This window comes from Chenopodium album, chromosome 3, assembly GCF_948465745.1.
Source record: "Chenopodium album chromosome 3, dcCheAlbu1.1, whole genome shotgun sequence".
NCBI lineage: Eukaryota > Viridiplantae > Streptophyta > Magnoliopsida > Caryophyllales > Amaranthaceae > Chenopodium > Chenopodium album.
In genome coordinates this window covers 35,858,720-35,885,110 of record NC_137836.1, presented here as the reverse complement: position 1 = coordinate 35,885,110, position 26,391 = coordinate 35,858,720, and positions in this window count along the sequence as shown.

The following is a 26,391-nucleotide window of genomic DNA, read 5'->3' as shown; positions in this document are numbered from 1 at the left end:
CAGTGAGTGAATGGCCAACACCTAAGAATGTGTCAGATATTCGAAGTTTCTTGGGATTGGCAGGATATTACCAAAGATTTGTGAAGGATTTTTCGAGGATTGCGAGGCCCATGATGAATTTAATGAAGAAGGAATGTAAGTTTGTTTGGACCCAGAAGTGTGAACAAGCGTTCCTGGCCTTGAAAGACAAGTTAACCTCAGCACCAGTGTTGGCTTTGCCAGATGAAAGTGGGCAATATGAGGTGTATAGTGATGCATCGAAGTTTGGATTGGGTTGTGTTTTAATGCAGAATCGGAGGGTCATTGCATATGCTTCGAGACAGTTGAAAATGCATGAGGTGAACTATCCAACCCATGACCTGGAGTTAGCTGCGATTGTGTTTGCTTTGAAAATTTGGAGACATTATCTATATGGTGCAACTTGTAAAATGTTCACAGATCATCAGAGTCTAAAGTAAATTTACACTCAGCAGTATTTGAACTCGAGATAGAGACGATGGTTGGAATTTATGAAAGATTATAGTGTGAATATCCAATATCATGAGGGGAAAGCTAATGTGGTAGCTGATGCTTTTAGTATGAAAACTAGTTATTTAATGAATATGATGATTTTGCCAGACCAACTGTGTGTAGAATTTCAGAAGATGAATTTAGAAGTGATGGAGCACGAAGAAGTCAGTAAGATGTTGAATGCCTTGACAGTGAAACCTTCTATATATGATGAGATTAGAGAAAGTCAGTTGGGAGACTCAAAGTTGAAGGCAATAAAAGAGAAGATTAAGAAAGGGTAGGTTTTAGACTTTACTATGGCAGATAAGGGAAGTATTTGCTTTAAAGGGAGATGGTGTGTTCCACAAAATCGTGGGGACATCAAGCAGAGACTGATGGAGGAGGCCCATAGCTCTCCTTATTCAGTGCATCCTGGAGGGGATAAGTTTTATAAGGATATGAAGAAGGTCTTTTGGTGGCCAAACATGAAGAGAGAAGTAGCAGAGTTTGTGGCAAAATGCTTAACATGCCAGAAAGTGAAGAAATAGCATCGAAGGCCACAAGGAATGGTTCAGTCGTTGGAAGTACCAAAGTGGAAGTAGGATTCGATCGCCATGGATTTTGTGGGGGCATTACCAAGGACCATGGCAGGGAATGACACGATTTGGGTCATTGTGGATCGATTGACTAAGTCTGCAACCTTTATACATATGAAAAACACTTGGTCTATGGATCAGTTAGGAAGGGCATATGTGAAGTTTGTGGTGAAGTATCATAGAGTGCCTACAGATATCATTTCAGATCGTGATTCGAGGTTCTTGTCTAACTTTTGGAAAATCTTGCAAAAGGCCATGGGAACAAAGTTACTGATGAGCACATCTTTTCACCCTGCAACTGATGGTCAGACTGAAAGAACCATCCAGACCTTGGAGGACATGTTGAGAGCATGTGTATTGGAGTATCAAGGTTCATGGGAAGACCACTTAGACTTGATTGAGTTTTCGTAAAATAATAGTCATCATGCAAGCATTGGAATGGCCCCGTTTGAAGCCTTGTATGGAAGGAAATGTAGGAGCCCAGTTTGTTGGAGTGACATAAGAGAAACTATTGTACTTGGGCCTGAAATGATCGAGGAAACTATTAAGCAAGTGAAGTTGATCCAGGAGAAAATCAAAGCAGCCTAAGATAGACAGAAAAGCTATGCTGATGAGAAGCGCAGGGATGTAGAATTCCAAATAGGAGAGAAGGTGTTGCTGAAGATATATCATATGAAGGGGGTAATGAGATTTGGTAATAGGGGAAAGCTGAGCCCAAAGTACATTGGGCCATATTAGATTCTTCAGAAAGTTAGGAAAGTAGCATATAAGTTGGACTTACCGAACGAGTTGGAAAGGGTGCATAATGTTTTTCATGTGAGCCAGATTGGCAAGTATGTTCCTGATGTTGCACATGTGCTAGAACCAGAGACAATGGAGCTAGATGAGAGTTTGACCTATGAAGAAAGACCGGTGAGAATTTTAGAAAGTAAAGTTAAAAGCACTAGAAACAAGGATGTGAAGATTCTCAAGGTTCTATGGTCGAACCATAAGGTTGAGGAAGCTACTTGGGAGGCTGAGGAAGAAATGCGTAAAAAGTACCCCTAACCTTTTCATGGTGAGTGGTTAAGTTACGGGGACATAACTTCCTTTTAAGGGGGGTAGAATGCAATAGAGTTTCGCGCTTTCCTTTTTAAGTGTTTATTAAGTGAGTCTTTTGAGTAAAGTCTTTAGGTTGTGCATGAACATACTAAATTTTAACCGATTTAAGATAATTTGGAGTATTAATTCGAGTTATTAAATAATTTTAAGTTTCGGGACGAAACTTCTTTTAAAGGGGGTAGACTGTAATACCCTGAATTTTTAAAAAATATTTTGGAAAGTTATTAAATTATTTAATTTGGAGCCAAAATGAATTTTAAATTTTGACACCAGATATAAATATTTAATCATTTGAATAATTAATTATTTTTGGATTTCTAAATTAATAATATAGGCTTAATTATCTTTTAAAGGTCGGTTTATATTTTATACTAGCAATTTCAACAGTTTTTAAAGATAATATCTAATATGATTTACAACTAACTTAGTTTTAATATTATCTAAAATATTTATATTTGTTAATTACTTGTTTAAGTATGATTTTCATTTATTATAAAAAAAAAAGAAGAAGAAGTTGGTCGTGTGTTTATCTTCCTATCTTCCTAATTTATATTCCTTAAGTGATAATATCTCCTAATTTATCTTCCTATCTTATTTCTCTAACCAATTAACACCTATCTTACTTTTTTCACATAAATTAACCTAGGCTAAATGACATTCAAGTTCATTTAACTAACCAAACTTATCTAGTTTTCACACTAATCCTATACGTTCTTGAACTCTATCTTTTCCACCCTTAAAAACTATAAATAGACCCTCAACCCTTCACAAATTCCTCATACCAAAAATCAGAAAACTCTTTACTCTACTCTCAATCTCACGCCCTCCTCTGTTCCCTCCTTGTTTGATTAAACACCGCAACTGCAACCAAGTATTGCCACCACCCTAGTCGCGACCTTATTGTCACCGGAAACAACTTACCGCTGCCGTCCTTGCTTGACGCTATCTAATGCCAGTAAGGTGCAATACGCACCTTCCCTCCTTACCCCTTGCCAATACATATTCATACTACTCTTCATATTCCCTTACTTATCATAAATTATTATTATTATTATTATTATTATTATTATTATTATTATTATTATTATTATTATTATTATTATTATTATTATTATTATTATTATTTTTATTATTATTATTATTATTATTATTATTATTATTATTATTATTATTATTATTATTATTATTATTATTATTATTATTATTATTATTATTATGTTTTCTAATACCCATTTATGATACTAACAATAATATTTTGATACTAAGATTGTTATTTTGATACTAAAATAACTTGTTAACAAGACTTGATCTTATAAAGGTTAATATTTAGGTAGTCCATGCACAAATAGAGTATTATTTATAGTTTTGTGTTAGTTTTGTTAACCTTATATTAATTAAGGTTATTTTAATTGTGTAGGAGGAGTCCCTCGATCGTGGTCAAGTTTAGTGATCGTACCTTATTTGTTCTCGTGATTAAGGTACGTATAGGTGCAGTGGCTAGGTCCTTGATACAATTTTGAATGCGTGTTTGGTAAATGTTTGTTTTAATGATTGTTTGAATAAATGTTACATATGAATATTTAAGTTAATGATTTTTATGACGAGTTAAAATATATGATTTTATGATTTAAAGGTTTGATCTCTAAAAGTGTTGATTGATTTAATAAAAGTTGGTTTAATTAATAAATCATTTGATTGAGTTAATCTAAAATTTGCAGCTCATTATGAGCCTGAGTATTTGATATTTTAGTTGTCCCTCTACGCGGGACTAGTTAAGTAAGTCCATGAGCTTTGTATGATCTGGTCTTTCCTCGATTATAGTATAACTTGCTTGAGGGGGGGGGGGGGTGTGCACACTTAGGTGAGGAAAATTGGTTTGGAGTTATATTTTAAAATTGGAAGTTTATAAATTTAAAATCTATTGGTTTGGAAAGCTTTGATTGATGAACAATACTACCCTGGGAAAGTTTAATTTTAGAAAGTCTAATTTTGAAAGTGACTTGTGACAAGTTAAATGGTTCTTTCGAAAACATGTTTGACTAATAAAAGTATTTACATGCCTTGCACTTATACGTACTTAGCGTTTTTGCTAATCTGTTTTCCTTTTGTTTTGGTTCGCCCTGTTTACCATTTTTGGTAAGCAGTCTTGATTTCAGGTGTGGAGTTGTTCGTGCGCATACTAGAGTCGGGATTGGGATCATATAGTTAGGAGTTAATTTTATTTATGTGTGGAGTTTTTATTGGATTATTTTGAAACGGCTATTATGGTTACTCATTTTATTATTAATAAAAGTTAATAATTCTTCCGCTGCAATTTGAGTAATTAGTTAAGCCTTACGTTTTCACGTGGCGGTAATACGCCCAAGTCTATCTCTACGGTATTTGTATACGTATAAATATAGTATTTACGTAGAGGGAGATTTGGGGGTGTTACAGCAATGGCGTTGGTACAGAGATATTGAAAGCCTGATTTCTTCAATACTTTCACCTGCAATGCTAACTGGCTTGAGATTTAAGCTGAGTTAGCCTCTGATGAAACAGCACAAGATCGACCTGATTTAATAGCCCAGATTTTTAGAGCAAAATTAATCCTTTTGAAGAAAGAGATTATGCAAAAGAAGATATTTGGCGAAGTTGCTGCAATGGTGTATGTTTTTTAGTTTCAAAAACGAGGGTTGCCACACGCTCATTTCTTAGTGATCTTGAGATCAGAATGAAAAATGAAGTGTCCTACTAATTATGATAATTTTTGTGTGCATATGATGCATGGTCCTTGTGGTGAATTGAATCCAGAATGCCCATTTATGCGTAAAAGAAGTGGTACCTTGGTTTATAAAAATAAATACCCTAAACAATTTTCAGACGAAACAACTAATAGTAAAGATGGTTATCCTATCTATCGAAGACGTGAAACTGGAGAAAAGGTCAACATCCGTAGCAAATACCTTGATAACTAGTGGGTAAATCCTTAAAACACTTATCTTTCTTCACTATTTGACTGTCATTTCAATGTAGAGATTTGTTCTACAATTAGAGTACTCAAGTATTTGTACAAGTATGTGTATAAGGGTCATGATAAGGTTTCATTTAATATAGTTCCTAGTGATTACAATTCCGTTAATGAGATTGAACAATACTAATCAGGTAGATGGGTCTCCCCTTGTGAAGCTGCTTGGAGAATTTTCAGTTTTGATCTATTTGAAATTCATCCTCCAGCTCTACCTTTGCAAGTCCATTTGCCTAATGCATAGACTGTGCATTTGTATCCTCATGAAAAAATTAAGTGCTGTTGTTTCTAATTCTAAACAATCTCGCACTTAGCTGACTAAATTCTTTGCAGCCATTGAAGGTGGTACAGGTCATCTATATAGTGAATTATGTGAGCACTATAGGTGGGATGTAGGTAGTAAACAATGGAAAGAAAGGGCGTTCGATAGATTTTCTGTTGGGCGGTTGTCATTTGTATATCCTGTAGAAGGAGAACGGTGTTCCTTCGATTGTTGTTACTTAATGTTAGAAGCCCAAGTTCCTTTGAAGACCTTCGAACTGTGAATGGCCATACTTACCCAACTTTCTACGATGCAGCCTTAAAGTTAGGACTAATTGAGAATGATGATGTTGCTTACTTAACATTGTCTGAAGCTCTAAGGTCCAGATGCCTATGTCGAGATACATCTTCCACCCATCATCTGATTCTTCATGCAACAATGTGACAAACCACAAATCACCACTACTATCCAACAACAATTCGATGCTAAGGAATCCATCTTCTAACACCTCTTGCAAACCATCCAGAACTCGCTAAATCAAATCCCAAAAAACATAGTCATCTCAATTTAGAACAGACACAATTAAACATTCCAATAACAGAATCTACTCCATGTTGTCTGGCTACTTCATCAAATTAGTGATCTCCAATTTAAATACAATTAAACTTTACATTAAAATAGTCAGACAAAACAGATGTTAAGTTGTTGTAGTCCTTGAACACTTCCTTTATCACACACAATCCTCACTATGGAATACTAATCACATATATCATAGTATATCAGATCAATTTCACTAAGGGAAAACCAAAAAAGAACTAACCCTTATATCACATCAACAATAATAACATCAAAAGATATCATTACGTTTACCAACAAAGCCAAATGGCTCACAAATCACATAAAAATAAAGGAAATCAAAATCCTAGACAAACAAAAACACACGAGTAATCTTTGCTTTACCAACCCCCAAATTACACTACATATAAAAGTCCTCTAAATTTCATATGCCAGGAAATTCAACAATGCGTTAATCTTGTCTTATCATTTTATCTAGAATTTATGCTTCACACCGGATAATAAATGTCAATGCAAAATCAGCCATACCAATTTCGTAGCCAAACGACCAGTTTGATCTTAACTGCAATACTCACCTCCCCAAAGAAATACTTACACAGCCATTTATGTAGAAAATTTATTTCAACGACAACATAACCCTACGACAATTAGACAAATATAAATAGGCGTAAGGAAACTAAAAGGCTTAGTATTTAATAGCAATATAATAGTAACAGCCTAACTCAATAGTAAACACGTACTTCAATGTCTATGACTATAACGCTAGCCTCACAATACAAGATTATTATGACATAAGATCATTTCTTGTAAAATCCACCTTACATCAGCATTAATATTCAATTCAACATTGATTTAAATTATTATTGGATAATTCATACATACAAATCCCCCATTGCGACTTCAAACAAATAGAAAAACCGATATAAAACCCCAATTTACAACACATACGGTACACCATGTTCATTCAAGCATAATACCATCAACCAGTACAAAAAATGCTAGGACATACGATACACCACATCGTAACCCTTTTTTCATTGTACAAATTCCAAATTAACAACATCCAGGCACCTTCATTATCATTCATAGCATAACGCTGGGGGGCGCATTGCGCGCGCACCACGACTAGTGACACAAAATATACAATTAAAGTTTCAATGAAAAAATAAACATACCCCCGGTATGTATGCACATATGTGATGATTATACATACAAAGTATGTTTCCACAATAATGACCACTCTAAATTGGCCATAAATAGTTATGTCGTGCCATGCTCATTCTTCATACATAAAGCTCATGTCGTGTTAGCGGACCCTTTAATAAAATTGTAAGTTTTGTTCAATAAGTTGGTGTTGTTTGGTGGGAGGTAAAAAAAAACATGGAAAAATCTACTTTATAGGAAATGGAAATAACATATGTTGTTTGATTGACACAAATTTATCCAAGTGGGGGAAATGGAAATTCAAGGGAAGCTTTAATTCCTATAAAACAAAGAATTCACTTACCAAAACCCCTCCTTGGTAAGTCACAATTCCCATGATTATTGTGGAGCCTTCTTGTATTATTGTCACTAAGAGCATCCACAATGGTTGTGCATAAGGACCTGCATGCTAGCAATTTCTCAACAATTGCTAGTTACATGTTAACTATTGTGGAGCTACAACCTCTTGTAGCTAAGCAAAACTACATAGCTTTATAGAGCTATATAGTTTCACTCCACCCAATGATATAAATATTTAGTTATTTAATACTTCCTCCGTTCTTTTTTACTTGACCCGCTTTGACTTTTACACTATTCACCACTCCTCCTTTGACCGGGTTTTGTGAATAATATTTAAAGAAAAACATATTCATGTAAGATATTTTTAAATTCGTCTCAACAAGTACTATCATAATATATTAATTTTATAATTTTTACTTATCGAAAATTAAAGTTATTGATCGTTATATTTTTACATCGGCAAACGTGATAAAAGAAACAGGTCAAGTAAAAAAGAACAGAGGAAGTATATTTTATGTGTTTGTTTGTTTCTTGATTTAATAATTTATTATTTTATGGTTTATTTATTTCAAAAGAATGTAGCCTACCATTGTAGAGGTTGTAGTCTATATCATGTAGCTTGGAGTTAATGATGTGCCAATCCAAAACTACAAGTACATGTAACTAGCCATTATGGATGCTCTAATAACTTAATCTCTTTCTTTCTCTCTCCAAATTTGTTAACTTAAATAAAAAATTATCAAGCTAACTAATAAAATATAAGAAATAAATTCCTAGGAAATCAAGTTCCTAAATATTATCAACCAAAAAAACTTAAGTTAATTTCTAGGAAATGGACAACGGAAATTAGTTCCCATGAAATATAATTTCCTATGGGAACTCATTTTTCATGTTAACCAAACAACACTAAGACGTTGTTCACTTCACCTTTGACGGGGGATGAACTAGGTAGTTGAAACTTATCCTCCCTCGGTCAAACTAAATTTATAAACACTTAACCAACCTAAATACTAGTAAAGAGGCAAGTCAAGGGTTGAACCCAACGGAACGGTAATGTTCAAGCGCTCTCAATTATGCGCCTAAGCTGGGTCGAATTCTAAGGATAAAAGGAGAACACTAACCAACTACCAAACAAAGAAACCAAACAAATAAAGCACTAGGAACGGGGATCAACAAGTAATCATGACAATTGTAGCAACTCGAAAATACATGCAAGTCAATGGTTATGAAGACTAATGGCAAGCACAATCAAAAGAGTCAACAAGCTATCTCCTAGAGGTCAAACTAGCGCCAACTACGAGAGACCCTAACTAGGAGTATCACTAATCAAGCTCAATCGACAATTGCAATTCCTAAATCAATGGTCCGTATCATTAGAAACTACAATGCAATCTAGCATAATTCTCAAGGCCTAATCGAATTACACACATGCAAACTTCCATTAATCACTTTAATCTCAACAATTAATCAACACAATCCCCAAATTAAGCACAATCAATCAATCATACAAGTTTCACCCAATCCCTATCCAACAACTACTCTAACATCGTCATCTAATCAACAAACAACTAAAGAAATCAAGATTCAACAATCTATGAAGAACTATTACACTAATCAAAGATCAAACAACAAAATCAAATCAAAATCAAATCAAACAAAGCAATAAAATGAGATAGAGTTAAGAATGTTGATTGATAATAGAGAATATCTTCAACATAATTGTCACCATTGAATCTTCAATCTCTCAATCACCATTGAAATTCCTCACTTTATCTCTCTAAAATCTACTCCTAAACTAACCCTAAAAACTAGAGAGATAAGCTCCTAACTAAGCTAAAATTATGATCAAAATCTAAAATGAAACTTGATCTAAAACTTGCCCCAAAAATCGGGCGACAAAGATATATATAGGAGGCGCGAACAAAAAACGAGCAAGACAAATACCCAGAGAGGCGCAGCCGCGCGGGCAAGAAGGTGCGCCCGGAAAGCAGGGTTGCGCACCCGCGCGGAGGGGCTGCATGCTGCGCGGCTAGGCTGCGCGCCTGCATTCCCCTGGGTTTCTTCGATCTTCTCGCGGCTTCGTGCGTTCGCTAAGGTCTTCGAGTGGACGTGCGATATGATGATGATAAACACTTATTGTGGCAGTCCCAAAAAGTACTTGATATTGTGTTCAATACCCATCTTCATGAGAGCAAGGCTTGAGAGCACAAGAGCTAGAACTTGGAGAATCCACTTCCTTGCATCTTGAGCTTTTCAATTGCCATGAGCTCGCTCCAAAAGCATCTTCCACCTTAGTAAATCACCAATATCAAGACTCGGACCTCGTACAATACCTACAACCACAAAAATAGAGCAAATAAAGGCGAAAAGAGTAGAAAAACCAACAAAATGCACAAAATCTACAAAATAAGTCAGGAAAGGTAAAACCAAGACCGAATGCATAAAACTAGGAATTTATTGAGCATGAAAGCTATGAAAAGAGGAATAAAACAACTTAAATGCTCATCAAGTGGGTGCCATTTATGACACCCATCAAATACCCCAATCTTACCTTTTGCTCGTCCTTGAGCAAAACAAAACCAAGGGAGAAATAATGAGCTTATTCAAACAAAAAAAATGAAGAGAAGAGACAAGAATATACATTAAATCACTTTTGTAGGAATCACGATCAATTTAAGTAACTAAAGACAAGCCATTTAAACCCCTAGATCACCCTAGAGGATGAGTGATGCTCTCGTAAAGGTTTCCTAAGAAATTAACCTATAACTCTTGTAATAATACAAACAAGGCAAAGCACGAAAAGGAAACCAAAATACAAGAAAAGCAAACAAATGTTCATGAAAGGACGTTTCCAAATGTACAAGCACAAGTGAATGCAAATCTTTCTAAACAAGTAAGGGAGTGCAAGTTCTAAGATATCTAAGGTTGATTGAAACATTAGGAAATGCTAAGCATAGAGAACTAATGGAACGCGATTCACTTTCATCTCAAAACATTTTAGCACATTCTCTCAATTAGCTTCAAATCTACTTTTAGTGAGCGTCTCTATAGTTCTTCGAAGGAACCGAAAAAACAAATAGATTTGAGGTTTCTCGACATCTTGACTTTGCATCCCATCTCCTTAGGCTTTAACTCATAATGCCCTCCCTCGATATGCGACTCAACCTCTAGGTCAAAAGGTCTTCCCCAATGGTTGTAACGTAAAGGAAAAAGGTTGAGGGTAGGCTGAAATTTAAAATATTGGTGGTATCCCTAATAGTGAAGCAAAGAAAGAGCCCTTTCTTAGAATCACAATCAAGTAGTCACCAAACAAAAACAAACTAACACCCTGTAGACACCCATTTGTGTCTCCCCAAAACCAAACCCAGTGATGAGTACCTTTTACGTCGAATCATAATCGAATAAAGTGAAAGTGTGGAAGGTTTAGTGTTGTGGTTAGTTTTTAATTCTTTTCTTTCTCTCTGTTTTTGAAAACCTATTTTATGAAAATAGCCGATCCAGTTTAGTTTGTTCCATGGCAAGGGTCTAATAATAGTGTAGTTGGATCGGGTTCAAAAAGAGCTTTCCAGCGATATATTATAAGCCCAATTCCGATGAATAATGAGGAAGTTATGGCTGAATTACTAAACTGGGCCCGGTTTGATCTTGATATGCGGTCCAATGATCTAGAGGAGGGCCTATTATGATTTAACATACCTAATGCAATTAGGATTGATTATAGTCTTCTAGAATCTTCTAGAAGGTTCTTTTGAATCCTAATGTGATTAGCATTGATAATTGAGTTTTAAGAGTTTTATATAGAATAAAAGAAGTGTTTATAAGGAAATTACAGTTTTACCCCTCGTACGATTAAATTTTATCAAAAATATGAAAACGCATGGAAAAACTGACTGCAGCGCCACAGGCTGTCGCCTAGCGACAGGCCTGGCGTCGCAGCGACACGTCTATCGCTTGATGACAGGCTCTGTCGTTTGGCGACAAAGGCGTGTTTGGCGACAGCGTTGTGTTTTATTCTTTTCGAAACTCTGATTCTTTTTTATCATAATCCAGCTGATTTTCGTTGTAAATAGCCTCCTAAAACCTCTGTTTTCAATCACCAACTCTCATCAAAGAATTCTTGATATTCTCTCTCTCTCTCTTTTCTAAACTAGCCTTTTCTCAAATACAAAATTCCGCATTCACAAGATCTAGACACACCTAGCATAATTCAAATTTGCCTTCGTCCTAGATGTGAAAGGTTTGATTTCTGAGGGTTTGGTCCCAAATCCAGTCTAAACTTTCTTAATCTTTATTTAATTTAATTGTTTTGATTTTATTATTTTCCTTGAAGTTACTAACGTGTATATTTTGTTATTAGAAAGAGATACGAGGCATCCAAGTAAGCACTTTAATTGTTTAATTGTTATTTTGATATAGAAATCATGTTTAGGTTGTTATTTTGATTCCTAGTATCATGTTAGGATGTTTTTCTTAGTATGATGTTTAGGGTGACAACAATAAGCTCCTTATATCAATTATGATTTCTATGATGCTTCCTATTTTCTTTCCTAATAGCATGTTAGTATCATGCTAGGGTTTGTTATTAATCTTGTGAGTATCATGCCTAGAATCTTGTTATTATTATGCTTTATTTTTAACATGAACATGATTAATTTAATTATTATAATTGTAATTATGATTATTATTATTATTGTTATGTTGCTTGATGCATATTTATTGTTATTGCTTGATCACGCCTTTTATGCATGCTTACAGGGAATTGGTACTTGTAATCACGCTTAATAAGATAATTGATAATCTTGTTTAGGGTTAATTTGATTATAATTCAAGTGATCGCCAATAATAGCATTATTTGTGCATTAATATTCAAACAACATAGATTAAACAGGTTTAGGTTAATCCTATTGATTACATGTTAGTCAGAAAGCACACATGAATACAAGAAGAATAAAGTAGAGGCCTATTATTAGGGCAGGTTCTTTCTTTTTTAGATTGGATTTGTACCTTCATCCCCGAACTTCCAGTCTTGGTTCCAGACCTATTGGAGTTAACGGTCTCTTGGATCGTTAAAGGGTGTAACCTTCATCCTGTGAACGGTTTACAAGTTCCTAAAACTTGTTGGTGACTCTTTTGCTCTAGCTTCCTTCCCTTTGGACGCCACCATGATTAAGTGTATGATCACAGTGGGGTTCAAGTTTGGGGTAATGCTTGAAATATTCCCTACACACCCCCAAGCTTATTCAAAGCTATACTCACTAACATATATACAAAAAGCATAAACGCTTCTCCCCCAAGCTCAAATGAAGCATTGTCCTCAATGTTTAAAAAGGGAGAATAATTCACATCAAAATATTTTTGAATTTTCTAATTTTCATTTTTTTTTCCATCTTTTCAAAGCAATTGTCCTTGCCTTTTTTAACTATGGACGACTCTTACAACTTTGCATTTATTATGTCCTTGCCTTTTTTTAATTTTGGACGGCTTTTTCCATCATATATTTTCCATTATTCATAAAATATACATAAAACACAAGTTTGCTTACAAAAGGAATCAATATCCAAACTCATATACCACAAACTCCAAGAACATGATCATTTGCTTCACAAAAACCAAAAATGGAACAAAAAGAAACAAAAGGCTGAAAGTTCTAAAGATGTGGCTTGAAAAGAAGGGAAAAGGCTCAAATGGTTAGTGTAGATACCCAAATGTGTCTTCCCAAAACCAAACCCAGTGATGAATACCTTTCACATCATTTGATTATCGAACAAAGCGAAAGTGTGAAAAGTCTAGTGATGAGGATGTTTTTATTAAAATATCTATTCAATCTGTTTTTGAAACTATTTCTTTTCTTACCCTATTTATGAAAAACGTGCATTCAAGTTTAGTTTGGTCCATGATATGGGTCCAATAATGGTGTAGTTGTATAGGGTTTGAAAAGACCTTTCCACTGATATATTATAGGAAATTTTGCAAAAAACCACTGATAAGTGGCATTTATGCCACTCTTTTATCCTTTTTCTCTAAGGATTCTCCCCTCATTTGCACTTGTTTGGCCCTTTTTCTAAGCATTTTTACTTAGTTTTGCTTCCTCTTTTCTTTTCTCCTTTATTTTCCCTTTTCTTAGTCTTCTCGCTTTGTTTTTATTTTGATTTCCATGCTTATGCTTTGTAGGAACCATCGGGGTTTTCAAGAGGAGGAAGCTAATCTCAAGGGAAGCTAAAGGAAGCAAGCTAAAAAAGGAGGGGTTGATCTTCTTTTCCCATTCATTTCATTCGACCCTCTCTCTCTCTATTCTCCTCCTTCTCACTCTAACCTCCATTGCAATCCCCTCCTACAACCTTAAACCTCCATCAAAATCACTCCAATATTCTCTTTTTCTCACTTACTTTCCATCCTCTACTCCATTTTTACAATCTCCACCAAAAATTCCTCACAAAAATCCCATCTTTTCATTCCCCCAACTTCTAGGGTTTGAATATTTTGGTATTTTTGGGTTTCTACTTACTTACAATCAATTGTGGTATGGTTTTCTTAACTTTTTCAAGTTCATTACTTCAATTTCTCATAGTTATACCATGTTTTGCATGTTTAAATATGAATTGTGGTATTCTTGAAATTGTTAGTAATAACTTGCTTGATTCTTGTGGTTCTTTGGATTTACATGTTGCAATTGATTGGTAAATGATAATAGAACATGTTGTTATCATGATTATGCATGTATACCTTGGTTTTATTTGATCTCAATGTCTTTGCTTAAAAATGTTGATTTCATGCTAGGGTGTTCATGCTACTATTTGATGATTGAGGAATTCATGAATTGGATGTTGTTGGAGAATGATTCTTGTTGTTTTTGGTTTGATTTTGATGGTTTGGTGAATGATTATCACGTTATTAGGAGACATCATGCCAAAATTCACCTAGACTTTGTTAGGACTTATATATGAATGTCATAGGGTTTCTTGCCCATGCCTTGGTTTAAATGTGTCCATTTATGCCTTGAATTGTATTGTTGTCATCCTCTATATCTATTTCACAACTCAAGGCAACTACTTTCACGCATACACTTTTACCGTGGCTAGCTTCTTATGACATCTCTTATCAAATTTTCCTAATAATAGCTCTTGGTAATTTTGTAGAATCATGGTTTTCGGCAAGAGCAAGTCAAAGAGGAAGAGAGTGGGTGAATCTTCATCAACGAGTTTCCCGCCTCCTCCCGGCATAAATGATCATAGCATAATTGCTCCAAATGAGCACTTTTGAGACGTCTACAAAGCCCTCATCAATCGTCCCATCCGTTCAACAAGGTTCTTTTGTCCTACAACGTTGCAAAAGCTCGGTATATTGGATGAGGTAGTCTGGTTAGCACAAAATTTTGGATGGGGTGAATTCATCTACCTTCACGCTCACACCTATGAGCGAGTGACTTTGGAATTCCTTGCCTCTCTCCGCAAGGAAGTCATAGAGCCGGAGTTTAACGATGAGGAACCTCAACTTGTGATACATTTTCGCATGTTCAATGAGGATCACTCCCTCACCGAGAGTGATCTAAACGAGATTTTCCATTGGCATGCGAACGGGCTAGATCATCCTTGCTAGATGACTTCCACTCATCGCATCCCCTACAACGAGCAAGAATGGTGGAGGAGCATATCCACCAGGGATAGTTTTCGAACTAACACATCTAAGGTCAACAACATCATCCACATAGCCATGAGATATTTTGCTCAGCTTCTCCAATATGTCGTGTTCTTCAAAGAAAACCTCGGCTCAATGGTTAAGGATGAGGTACCTTGTCTATTTTTGGCCGACAACCCTCAGCGCCTCAAGTTCCAATGCTCTTCCAACTTCATCCAAAGGCTTTTGGATACTCGGGACAACCGTCTTGGTGACGACATTTTTATGGGGGCATGATCACTATCATTGCCCTTTCCTTGAAATATGGAGCTTACAAGGAGCAAATAGAAATGCTCCCCTTTATGCACCAAACCTGAGAGGAAGTCACCGACGAGTTTCCTCCCTATTCTCTCTCCCTTAGTGCTCTCCGTCACAACCGCTTCATCAACTACTCCACAAGCAAGCGCAAATCCATCCTCTTAGTGGACAAAGAGGTTGAATGGTGTGTCCTTCTGGACCCATCCCTCACTACGGTGGACCATTCCTCTCCTCTCAAATGGAAGATCCCCCGGCAGCACATCCCCGATGAATTAAGAAGAACAAGAGCCCGGGGTGCAGTTCCTCATCCTCCACCGGTCCACCATCAGGAGCAAACAGTCCCCCCCCCCCTTAGCGGGGGAGGTGAGGCATCTTTCTCTTCCTCCTTTCCTCCTTTTGATATGAATGCCCTCCGTAGTACCCTCGAGGATATCCGTCGGGATAACCAAGCTTCCATTGAACAATGGGGGTACTACGGGAGGATGAATTATGATAACCTTGTACAAGCGGGCATCCAAGCGCCCTATGTTAACTACCCCTACCACCCTCCTCAAGAGGGTCTGGTTCCACATTGGGACCCCTATGACCCCAACAACCCTACCCCCAATGTCTACCCCTATTGGGAAGGTCCCATCGACCCTTCTCAATGCATTGGCACCCCACCTTATGATCCTTATCGCCTGGGTGGGTGTGATCCGGCTTATGATCCGGCTCGCACATCCACCCCAAACCCTTTTGATGGTGGTTGGGGTGACCAGGGGTGGCCCTATGAGCATTTTAACCAACCCTTCCACCCATTTATGGACACTCCTGGGTTCGATTTTGAGCACCCCCCTCAACCTAGAAGGCAAGGAGAAAGGACCCCACCTTCCTTTCCCCCGGAACTTCTAACTTTTAACTTTTGCTCAGGACGTGCAAAAGACTAGCGGGGGGAAGGATTTCCTTTTGGGTTGTTTGAAGTGTACATAGGAGGGTAGTGTGGTAGGGTAGTGGCTTGTACATGAGGAGGACTATTGAGGATTGTGGCCTTGTTATAGTTGATGATGTTGTGATGGTGATATGGTGATGTGATGATGTGATGATGATGATGATGATGATGATGTGATGGTGATGATGGTGATGTTTTGATGATGTTTTTATGATGATTTTTGCTGATTTTTGATGATTCTTGAGCTTTGTGTAGGCGAAGATGCTCCCAAGGAAAAATCCAAAATTCCCGACAATCCAAATTCCCGACAATCCAAACTTTGTAGATAACTTTTTATTTATTTTTCTTTTTATCTATAACTTTAGTCTTTTTCTTTGGTTTCTAACTTTTTTTTCTTTTTCTTGTTTTGTCATAGTTTCCTTTTGTTTTGGCTCACCTTTCTTGAAGCTTGAAAGCGGAAACGAAGGAAGTTAAGGAGCAACACAAGCTCCCTTGGTGAGATTGTATGAATTATCTTGTCTTCCATTTCAAGCGGCATTTGGTGAGACCTTTCCTCTCTTTTATTTTCTCTTTCTTTGAGTGTTTAGTCTAGGTTAGCTTAGGAAGAAGTTGAATGGTTCGAGGATGTTTGCTTTTGGTTCTATGGAACCTGGGATCGCTGATGTTGTTATCGAACGATCACTTGTATGACGATTGGGATTTGATTGGATTATATGCCTCATGTGTGAACCTTTTTTATTTCTTCCTCTTTCTTTTGTTTTGTTTTTTTTCCCTTTTTGTGTTACAAACATGACTATGACAAGTAAAAATGATTTCTGATGTGGAATGTGCTCATTCATTCGGTTGTGTATGCCTTTTATGATGTTGCATCTTTGAATGCTTATCTTCCTAATTGATGAGGATTTGCACGGTTTGAGAATGCTTTGGGTTGAGTTAGACACATTGTAAGCTAAGGTAGCCCGGTTTAGAACTTTTGAGGACGTTTGAACCCCTAGTTCACGGGAAAGTGCTAAGATGGTGTTGCTCTCTATGGTGGATAGGATTCCCTTGTTTAGTATTTGCTATATTTCTTATCCCGTGTGAGCGTCATTTGTTCTAGCCTTCATCATTCTTGTGAGAGGCATTTAGGATCCTTAACTATGCATGTCTTAATCTTTGTGTTGGCATCTAGCTCCCAAGATCGTGACCATATAACTCTAGAGGAGGAAGAGGGCATTTCTTCTCATTTTTCTTTGTTTTCTTTGTGTTTTGTTACAAATTTGGTTTTCATTTTTACATTCACCCTCTTGCTAACCAATTTGAGCCTTATTTCCCCTTTCTTGACTTAGCCATATTACAAACCTATCGGCCTATGTTCTACCAACCCTTGTAGTTAGTGAAGCATTGGCTTCTGAGGTTCGAGTTTGATAATGTTGAAATTGAGCAAGAAAGTTGTGTAATTTGGTTCAAATAAGGTTTTGAAAGATTATTCATGAAAAGAGTACGCAAAAAGGTTTGGTAAGAAAGTTGAAACTCATGAAAACCAAGCAAAAAAAAAAAAAAAGAGAGAGAAAAAAATGAAAAAGATTGAAGTAATGTGGTGTGGTTTGTTTTGAAAGGTTGTAAGTTTGAGAATAGGTTGAATTCTTTGGATATTCTTGAGAGATGGCCACTCTTACGCATCACTTAGGAATTGCCACCAAAATTTTCAAATTGTTTCCCAACCATAACCCCTAGCCACAACATTACAACCCTACTTAAGACCCTTGGATTCTAGAGGGGCGTGGTCAAAGAACAGTGGAGGGAGATAGATTTCAACCCTATGGAGAGAGTATGCATAGTTGAGACGTCGGGATGACCCTATGATTCCACATAAAGTTTTCTTTTTCCGGTTCCCTCGAGGAACCATGAGGAGCTAGCTAGGGGATGAATTGAAGCTAGTGGAGAAAACGCGGATCGTCTTGGTTGGGGCTAGGGCGGAGAATGAAATCATTAGTTCTCTACGCCTAGCTTAGGTTTGTCTTTTTCAACCTTGAGCATCTTGGAATGTGTTCTCCCTCTTTGAATTGAGAAAGATAAGTATTCTTTGGTGCATTTATTTGCATGTGAGTCCAAATTGAGCATTCCATTACCTTGAGGCTTGACTGGTTTTGCTAAAACCTTGTCATGTTATGTTTGTTGTGTTTGTCTTTTTATTCCGGTTTTCCTTGCTTGAGGACAAGCAAGAGGCAAGTGTGGGGGATTTTGATGAGTGGCATTTATGCCACTCTTTTATCCTTCTTCTCTAAGGATTCTCCCCTTATTTGCACTTGTTTGGCCCTTTTTCTAAGCATTTTTACTTAGTTTTGCTTCCTCTTTTCTTTTCTCCTTTATCTTCCCGTTTCTTAGTCTTCTAGCTTTGTTTTTATTTTGATTTCCATGCTTATGCTTTGTAGGAACCATCGGGGTTTTCAAGAGGAGGAAGCTAAGCTCAAGGGAAGCTGAAGGAAGCAAGATTCAGAAGAGGTTCGGCCGAACCTCCTGAAGGTGTGGCCGAACCAGGGTGTGGCCGAACCTGCTCAGTAGTTCGGCCGAATATCGAGGCAGGGTCAAGAAGCAGTTTGGCAATTTTGCAGGAATGGTCGAACCACAGAAGTTCGACCAGACCAGGATCAGGGAGGTTCGACCGAACCTACCCATGGTTCGGCCGAACCTACCCTGTAGTTCGGCGGAACCTTCCCATTGTTCGGTCGAACCACTCCTCTTTTTCAGCTGGCTCTGTACGGACTACATAAGTCCAATCTTAGAACGTTTTGATGTAATTTTTTGGATTAACTTAGTTTTAATTTGGAGAACATTAGCCTAATCTAGAGAGAGAAAATAGATTGTTATTCAAGCATCCTTTATTGTATTCAACTTTGCTCAAGTTTTAATCTTCCATCAATCAAGCAAGAATTCAAGTTTTCATCTTTCATTAATCCCTTCTTTAGTAATCTCTTTTCCTTTCCTTTAGTATTATTTATTTGTTTTATTGTTACCTATTCTTGTCAATCTTATTAGATTATCTAGTTGTTATTGATTTCATTGATTTTAATCATGTTTTGTTTTGAGTTTCTTGATTTTATTTCTAGTTTTGATATAATGTTTAATCTCCCTTCTCTAGGCTAAACTTTTAGGTAGGGGAAGGGGGTGGAAGATATGATTTGATATTGGATGAATGATGATGGTTGGATTGAACTTATGCCGTATATTAATGAAAGACATGATTTTTATTAGCTTGGGAGTATTGTTGCACTCTATTTGATGTTTTCTAGCTTAAATGCATGAAAGTGATTTGAACTAGATTAGAATCACCTCTATTTTAATGATTGCATGAGAATGAGTTATTAAAGTGAAGTTTTTTTTATGGATTGTGCTTCTTTATTCTCTTGATTTGATTGTAACTAATAGAATGCATGAGAATGATCCTTATTAGTGTAGACCTCTTTCATTGATTTGCCTAGACTATTGCATGAGAATGAATTGTTTAGGTAGAATCTTGTGTTCTTTGGCATATGTTTCATGATAATCACCATTATTCTCCTCTTTCTAATCATATTGGACACCCCCGTATCCCTAGCGTCATTTTCTATTGATTTTAATCATCATTTTCTTGCTTATTTGTAGTTTTAGTGTTCTTACTCAACAAATACAACAAAAACAATCCCCTTTTCACTCTTGCATTAGTGGTATTTGATGTTGAATTAGCGTGCTTCCCTAGTGGTTCGACCCTTTACTTGCCACTAACTAGTTTAGTGTAGGTTTAGGTATTATAAATGATTAATTTGGTTAGGGTAGTAGCTTAACGACCTATCTAACCCGCGATCAACCACCTTTTATAAGCAATTTTTTGCAAGAAACCACCTTATAAATTTTTTTTGCAATGACACACCTTAATCAATTTTTTTTTTTGCAAATCAATACCTTTATGTCGAAAAATGAGGTTTGACCCCATTTTCCGGCGTTGACTACCCCAATCTACCCACAAAACCAACTCTCTCCCCAGCCCCACCCATGAAACCACCTCCCTCCTAAGCCCCACCGACAAAACCACCCTTTCATGGCGTTGACCACCATAAACATACCCCCTTTTACGGCGTTGACCACCCTAAACACACCCCTTTAACGACGTTGACCACCCTAAACCCTCCTCTATAGCCCTAGCCACCCTTCTCCCCTCCACTGTCAGTTTTGTGGGTGCAAATGGCGTAGTCAACGCCAGAAAAAATAGGGTTTGACTCTATTTTCCGGCATAAAGGTATGGTTTTGCAAAAAAAAAAAATTGATTAAGGTGTGTCTTTGCAAAAAAAAATTTATAAGGTGGTTTCTTGCAAAAAAAAATGCTTATTAAAGGTGTTTTTTTGCAAAATTTCCTATATTATAAGCCTAATTCCGATGAATAATGAGGAAGTTATGGTCAAAATACTAAACTAGACCCAAACCGGTTTTTACCTACGGCACAATGATCATGTGGAGGGTCCAAAGGTCTAATTCTATTCCTAAACTAATTAGGATTAATAAGAAGCTTCTATAAGTTTCTAAAATATCTTAATTATCCTTTTTGAAAAGATTAGATTAAAAAAGTTAGGTTAAATAAAACTATCCTTTTATAAAAACTTTCCTTTTTTTAAATCCTAATTCTATTCGAATTTAAAGATGTTCAAAGACAGTCAGATATTATTTTTGTGCCTCATAATCATTATCCAAATCTTATATGGTTGGATAGATATTGAAATTATCTTTCCAATGGTATATTATAATATTAATTCCAAGCTATAACGAAAAAGATATGAATGAAATATGAAACTCTATCCAAAACTGAAACCATTCCACTATTTCGTTCATATCTTTTTATCTACAAAATATTTTAATCTGATTCTAATTGGGTTGGAAAGTAGACTTCAAGAGCTTTCCAACGACATAAGATATGCCTTATTTGGACTTATGTATCGAAAGATATGATAAAAACAAAATCTACAAAAACTGTCTTGCAATGCCGGATGAAAGGCTTGTCGCGCGGCGCTGCACTCTGTCTCGCGACGACATAGGCTATTGCGGCGACAGCGTCGTGTTTTATTCCTTTTAGAATTCCAATTCTTTTTTATCGTATCCGGACTGTTTTCATTATAAATAGCCTCCTCAAACCTCTGTTTTCAATCACCAATTCTCATTAAGAACTCTTGATACTCTCTCTCTCTCTTTCTAAACCAACCCTTTTACAAATACAAAATTCCTCATACATTAGATCTAGAAACACCTAGCCAAATTCAAAGTTTCCTTCACCCTAGACGTGAAAGGTTTGATATTTCTAAGGGTTTGGTCCCAAATCTAGTCTAAACTTTCTTATCTCTATTTCAATTATTTAATTTAATTGTTTAATTTTTTATTTTTCTTGAAGTTACTAACGTGTGTATTTTGTTATTAGAAAGAGGTACGAGGCATCCAAGTAAGTGTTTTAATTATTTAATTGATATTATGAAATCATGTTTTGATTGTTATTTTGATTCCTAGTATCATGTTAGGATGTTTTATTGCTTCCTAGTATCATGTTTAGGGTGACAAGAATAAGTTTCTTATATCAATTATGATTTCTATTATGCTTCCTATTTTCTTTCCTAATATCATGTTAGTATCATGTTAGGGTGAAAGCTTTGTTCTTTATTGCTTAGTGACATGCTAGGGTGTGTTATTAATCTTGTTAGTATCATGCCTAGGATCTTGCTATTATTATGCTTTAACATGATTATGATTATTTTTAAGATTTATGATTATAATTGTTATAATTATTATTATTATGATTATTATAATGATTATTATTATTATGATGTTTATTATTATGTTGCTTGATAAATATTTATTGTTATTGCTTAATCACGCCTTTATGCATGTTTAAAGGGAATTGGTACTTGTAATCACGCTTAATAAGATAATTAATAATCTTGTTTAGGGTTAATATGATTATAATTCAAGTGATCACAATTAATAGTTTTGTTTGTGCATTAATATTCAACCAACATAGTTAAACAGGTTTAGGGTAAATCCTATTGATTGCATGTTAGTCAGAAAGCGCACATAAATACGAGAAGAATAAAGTAGAGGCCTATTATTAGGGCAGGTTCTTTCTCTTTTAGGTTGAATTTGTACCTTCATCCCCGAATTTCCAGTTTTGGTTCCAGACCTATTGGAGTTAACAATCTCCTGGATCGTTAAGAGGTGTAACCTTCACCCTGTGAACGGTTTACAAGTTCCTAAAACTTGTTGGCGACTCTTTTGCTCTAGCTTCCTTCCCTTTGGACGCCACCATGCTTAAGTGTATGATCACAATGGGGTTCAAGCTTGGGGTAATGCTTGAAATATTCCCTACAGTTTTTGGCGAATCCACTGGGGAGGAATTCTATTTTAATTCCTAAAATTTATCTCGGCAATGATTTAGAATTAGTGGATGAGACTCGAAAAGTTCTAAGTATTTCATGTGCGTACTTTTGATTAACATTATTGTCATATGCATAAAAAAGGTTCTCATTGGAATGACCATCCGTAATGAGTCAAAAACATAGGATTTTTACACCTCAGAAATTTGAGGAATATCTTTCAAAACTAGAATCGAAATAATGCTGCGAAAAACTGGAAAATCCTAAGAACACAGACAGCTGCTGAGGCATGTAGGAACGGGCGTATAGAAAATAGAGCCTGTCGCCAAGAGACAGGGCTCATATCCCGGCGACAGTCCCTGTTGGCTGGCGATGCATTCTTCCAATACCGACCCAGAAATATGACTTCTAATTTCGACCAGTTCTAGCATTGTTGGCTCGATTCTACTTCCTGGTTGAGTTTTTCTCACTTTTCTGAAAACCATATGTGTTCTACATATGGCCATATCCCTCTGGGAGTTCATGCTCCATCTACCTGATTGAACGCTTTGAGCAACAAAGGGTACATCCGAGAATGTTGAATTCACCAAACCGTGGAAGCGAGTTTAATTCGCGGGGTCCCATCCACACGAGCCAACCCTTCCAAAAGTAAGGCTTCCGCGCGGTGCGTTCGGACTCATGACCATGGACCCTCTTTGACTAACCCATATCCCGAACATTAGAGAACTAGAGTCATGGTTAGGTTGCAAACTCATTGCATTATGTTGTGCCTACTTAACTACTTGTGCATCTCTTACTTGAGCATACTTATTATGTGACTAAAATAACCGTTTGGTTTGACTTGTGTTTGTAAATAAGTCTTAATAAACTAACCAATTACTAAAGGGATTTGCTTAATTAATTGATTAATTAATTTGATCTAATAAATATGCCTTAAATCAAGTCATAGTTCCTTTGAGTCAACCCAGATTTTTATTCCCATATACTGCACAAGCGTCAACTTGTTTTGGTCATATCTAGAGTTCTGGAAAGAGTTACGAGTCGTAAAACCTATGGATCTGTAGCCCCAAGTTTTATCTTTAATTTGGAGTTGGTTTCGTCCCAATCAGAGTCACAGATAAAAAATAATGACTAAAATACTACAACCTGTCCAGTTTGGTGCATATACATGAAGTCTTAACTTAGTCTTTGATCGAGTCTAGTCACATAGTCTAGCCACATGGTCATGACACGAGTCTTAACATGTCACCTACACTAAGGCACACACTTTGTATATGTCACCATGACCATGTCTTAGGTTCATGCATGAGTCGGTTTTTTCCGTCATTTGAGTTGGGGTATATTCTATTCCTAATTTTTTCATATCTCTCCATCTACATCATCTTTCCATTCTCTACATTCTTTCTCCATATCACAACCTTCATTCTTCCTACCTTCTTCCATCCATGCATGTTGAATCGAGTTTGAGTCATGTGATTGACAAACAAAAAAAATGAGGGTAATGATGAAACAAATGCACAAGACAAGCTTCTCACCAAGATTTCATGCTTTCTTCTTCTTTTTTTTCAAACCCTTCCCCAATAAGTCTAGCATAGACACCCTTTATCCTCCTTGAATTTATTTCTTAGAGTTTGATTTTTACCCTTCACTTTTTTAATAAAATGAGCATTTATTTTCTTGCATACGATCATTTCATTACATCGCTAAAAAAAATAAAAAAAAAAAAAAAAAAAACATGCCGAACTAAGCATAAGGTATACCCATGATTAGAGGCACCCCTTGTAGCCATATCATATTACCTTTCACCCTTCAAATATACAATCTTTTCTTGATAAACCACTTTGAACCTCGTCTAACGATAGACCTTTCTTTCTTCACCTACATCTACCTAACCTTGGGATGGGATGGTGTGTAACTTATGCAATTTTCAAAGAACAAAAGCTTGAGTGATTTCAAAAGATCAAAATAAAACAAAAATAAAAATAAATAAAAGTGTACAAAAGGGCAAGTGTTCCAATGTCATTGACATAAACATGTCTTTGATATGAACACGTCTCAGATTGCGTCTCTTATCGAGTGCTCGGTACCATGCCTGAGAAACATGAATGCCAAGTGAGTGATAGACCGCATGATCGGGATTTCCCACACTTATAAAAATAAAATAAATGCTAAAGCAAAAAAAAAGAGCTAAAAAAGAGTGAGAAACCTCAAGCATGAAAATACAAATATTCACAAGCAAAGCTGCACACCTTGAGGGCTTATCTAGGGTCTTGAGCCTTTATCCCTTTCTTCTATAACCCTTATCCTAACCACTTTACAACCCTTAAAAGACCTCTTTGAGGTATACACACACTTGTGCGGGGTTTTGCTAGAGCTACGTTCGGCCTGATTCCTAACGGATACGTAGGCAACCTCACATCGAGGTACGACCGTGATAATAATGTATTCATATTTACTTTCATAATTGATCATATCTAGGAAATCTCCTATGCTCATCCTTATCCATTTAGAGCTAGACTTGGGGGCTTGATCCTTACATTATTGGCCTACCCAGCCTAAGAGTCACCACCATTTGACTCTTTTCAATATGCTTTCCCATACACTTAGCCCTTGCGGCCTAACTTTTGTGTCACTATCACACACATCACAGATACATGACCAAACATACTTCCCTTAGGAACCCTTTTGTCATAAAATCTTAACACAATGTTGAAGCATGCTTTGTCATATCAACATCAATCATCATTGCATCACAAATTATGAAGTACTTAGCCTCCGCGCCTAAGTCACCTAAATACTTTTCATTATCGAGTCAACTAGGATAGTCTAAGATGTTACAATCCTTGTATTGTAAGAGAAAACGTTACTGGATTAATCTCATTAAACATGTACCATCAAACACTTCTTCTTTTTGTGTCTTTCTTTTTCGGGAGAAAATCGGTACCCTCCACAAAAATGACGGAAATTTTTGTTTTTCTGCATTTCGATTCATGTACATATCGGGCTTCATGAGTCAACACTATGCAAACACGAGTCACACAAAGTGAGTCATCATTAAGTCAAGTTTATACCTTGAGTCATGTCAAGTCAAAGAGTCAAGCAACACTAAGTCTTAGGTTAACCCTAAAGAAAGATAAGCAAAGTCCTATAGTCCAAAATATAAATGCAGGTACATTCCAGTGAGCAAGAACATTCCTGGATTTTTTTTTTTTGGAAAAACCGCAAATGAAAACCTGACTCCAGCGTCAGACCACAAGGCTGTCGCCTAGCAACAGAGCGAGAACGCGTCGACAATATGTTCTAGCAAGCGCCGGTGCAGCGACAAGATGCGTGGTCCCATATTGGATTATGCGGACCTCATACAACAATTTCGGGTTCCTTGGTATGCCAGTTAGCCCCTATAAGCAAATTGACATGATTAGTAGTCGGCTCGATTACAATCGCAGTAAGTGATTGACCTAACGACGATCGTCTCACTTAGCTTAAGCGCCTAAGCATTGGCTCATTACAAGCACCAACGCATCGGTTCAAAAGCAAGCACTTATACGACAATTTTTCCAAGATTGGATTGTCATCCCCAACTAAAATTATTTCCAAATATGGATTGTCGCGCAACTTCTTCAACGACA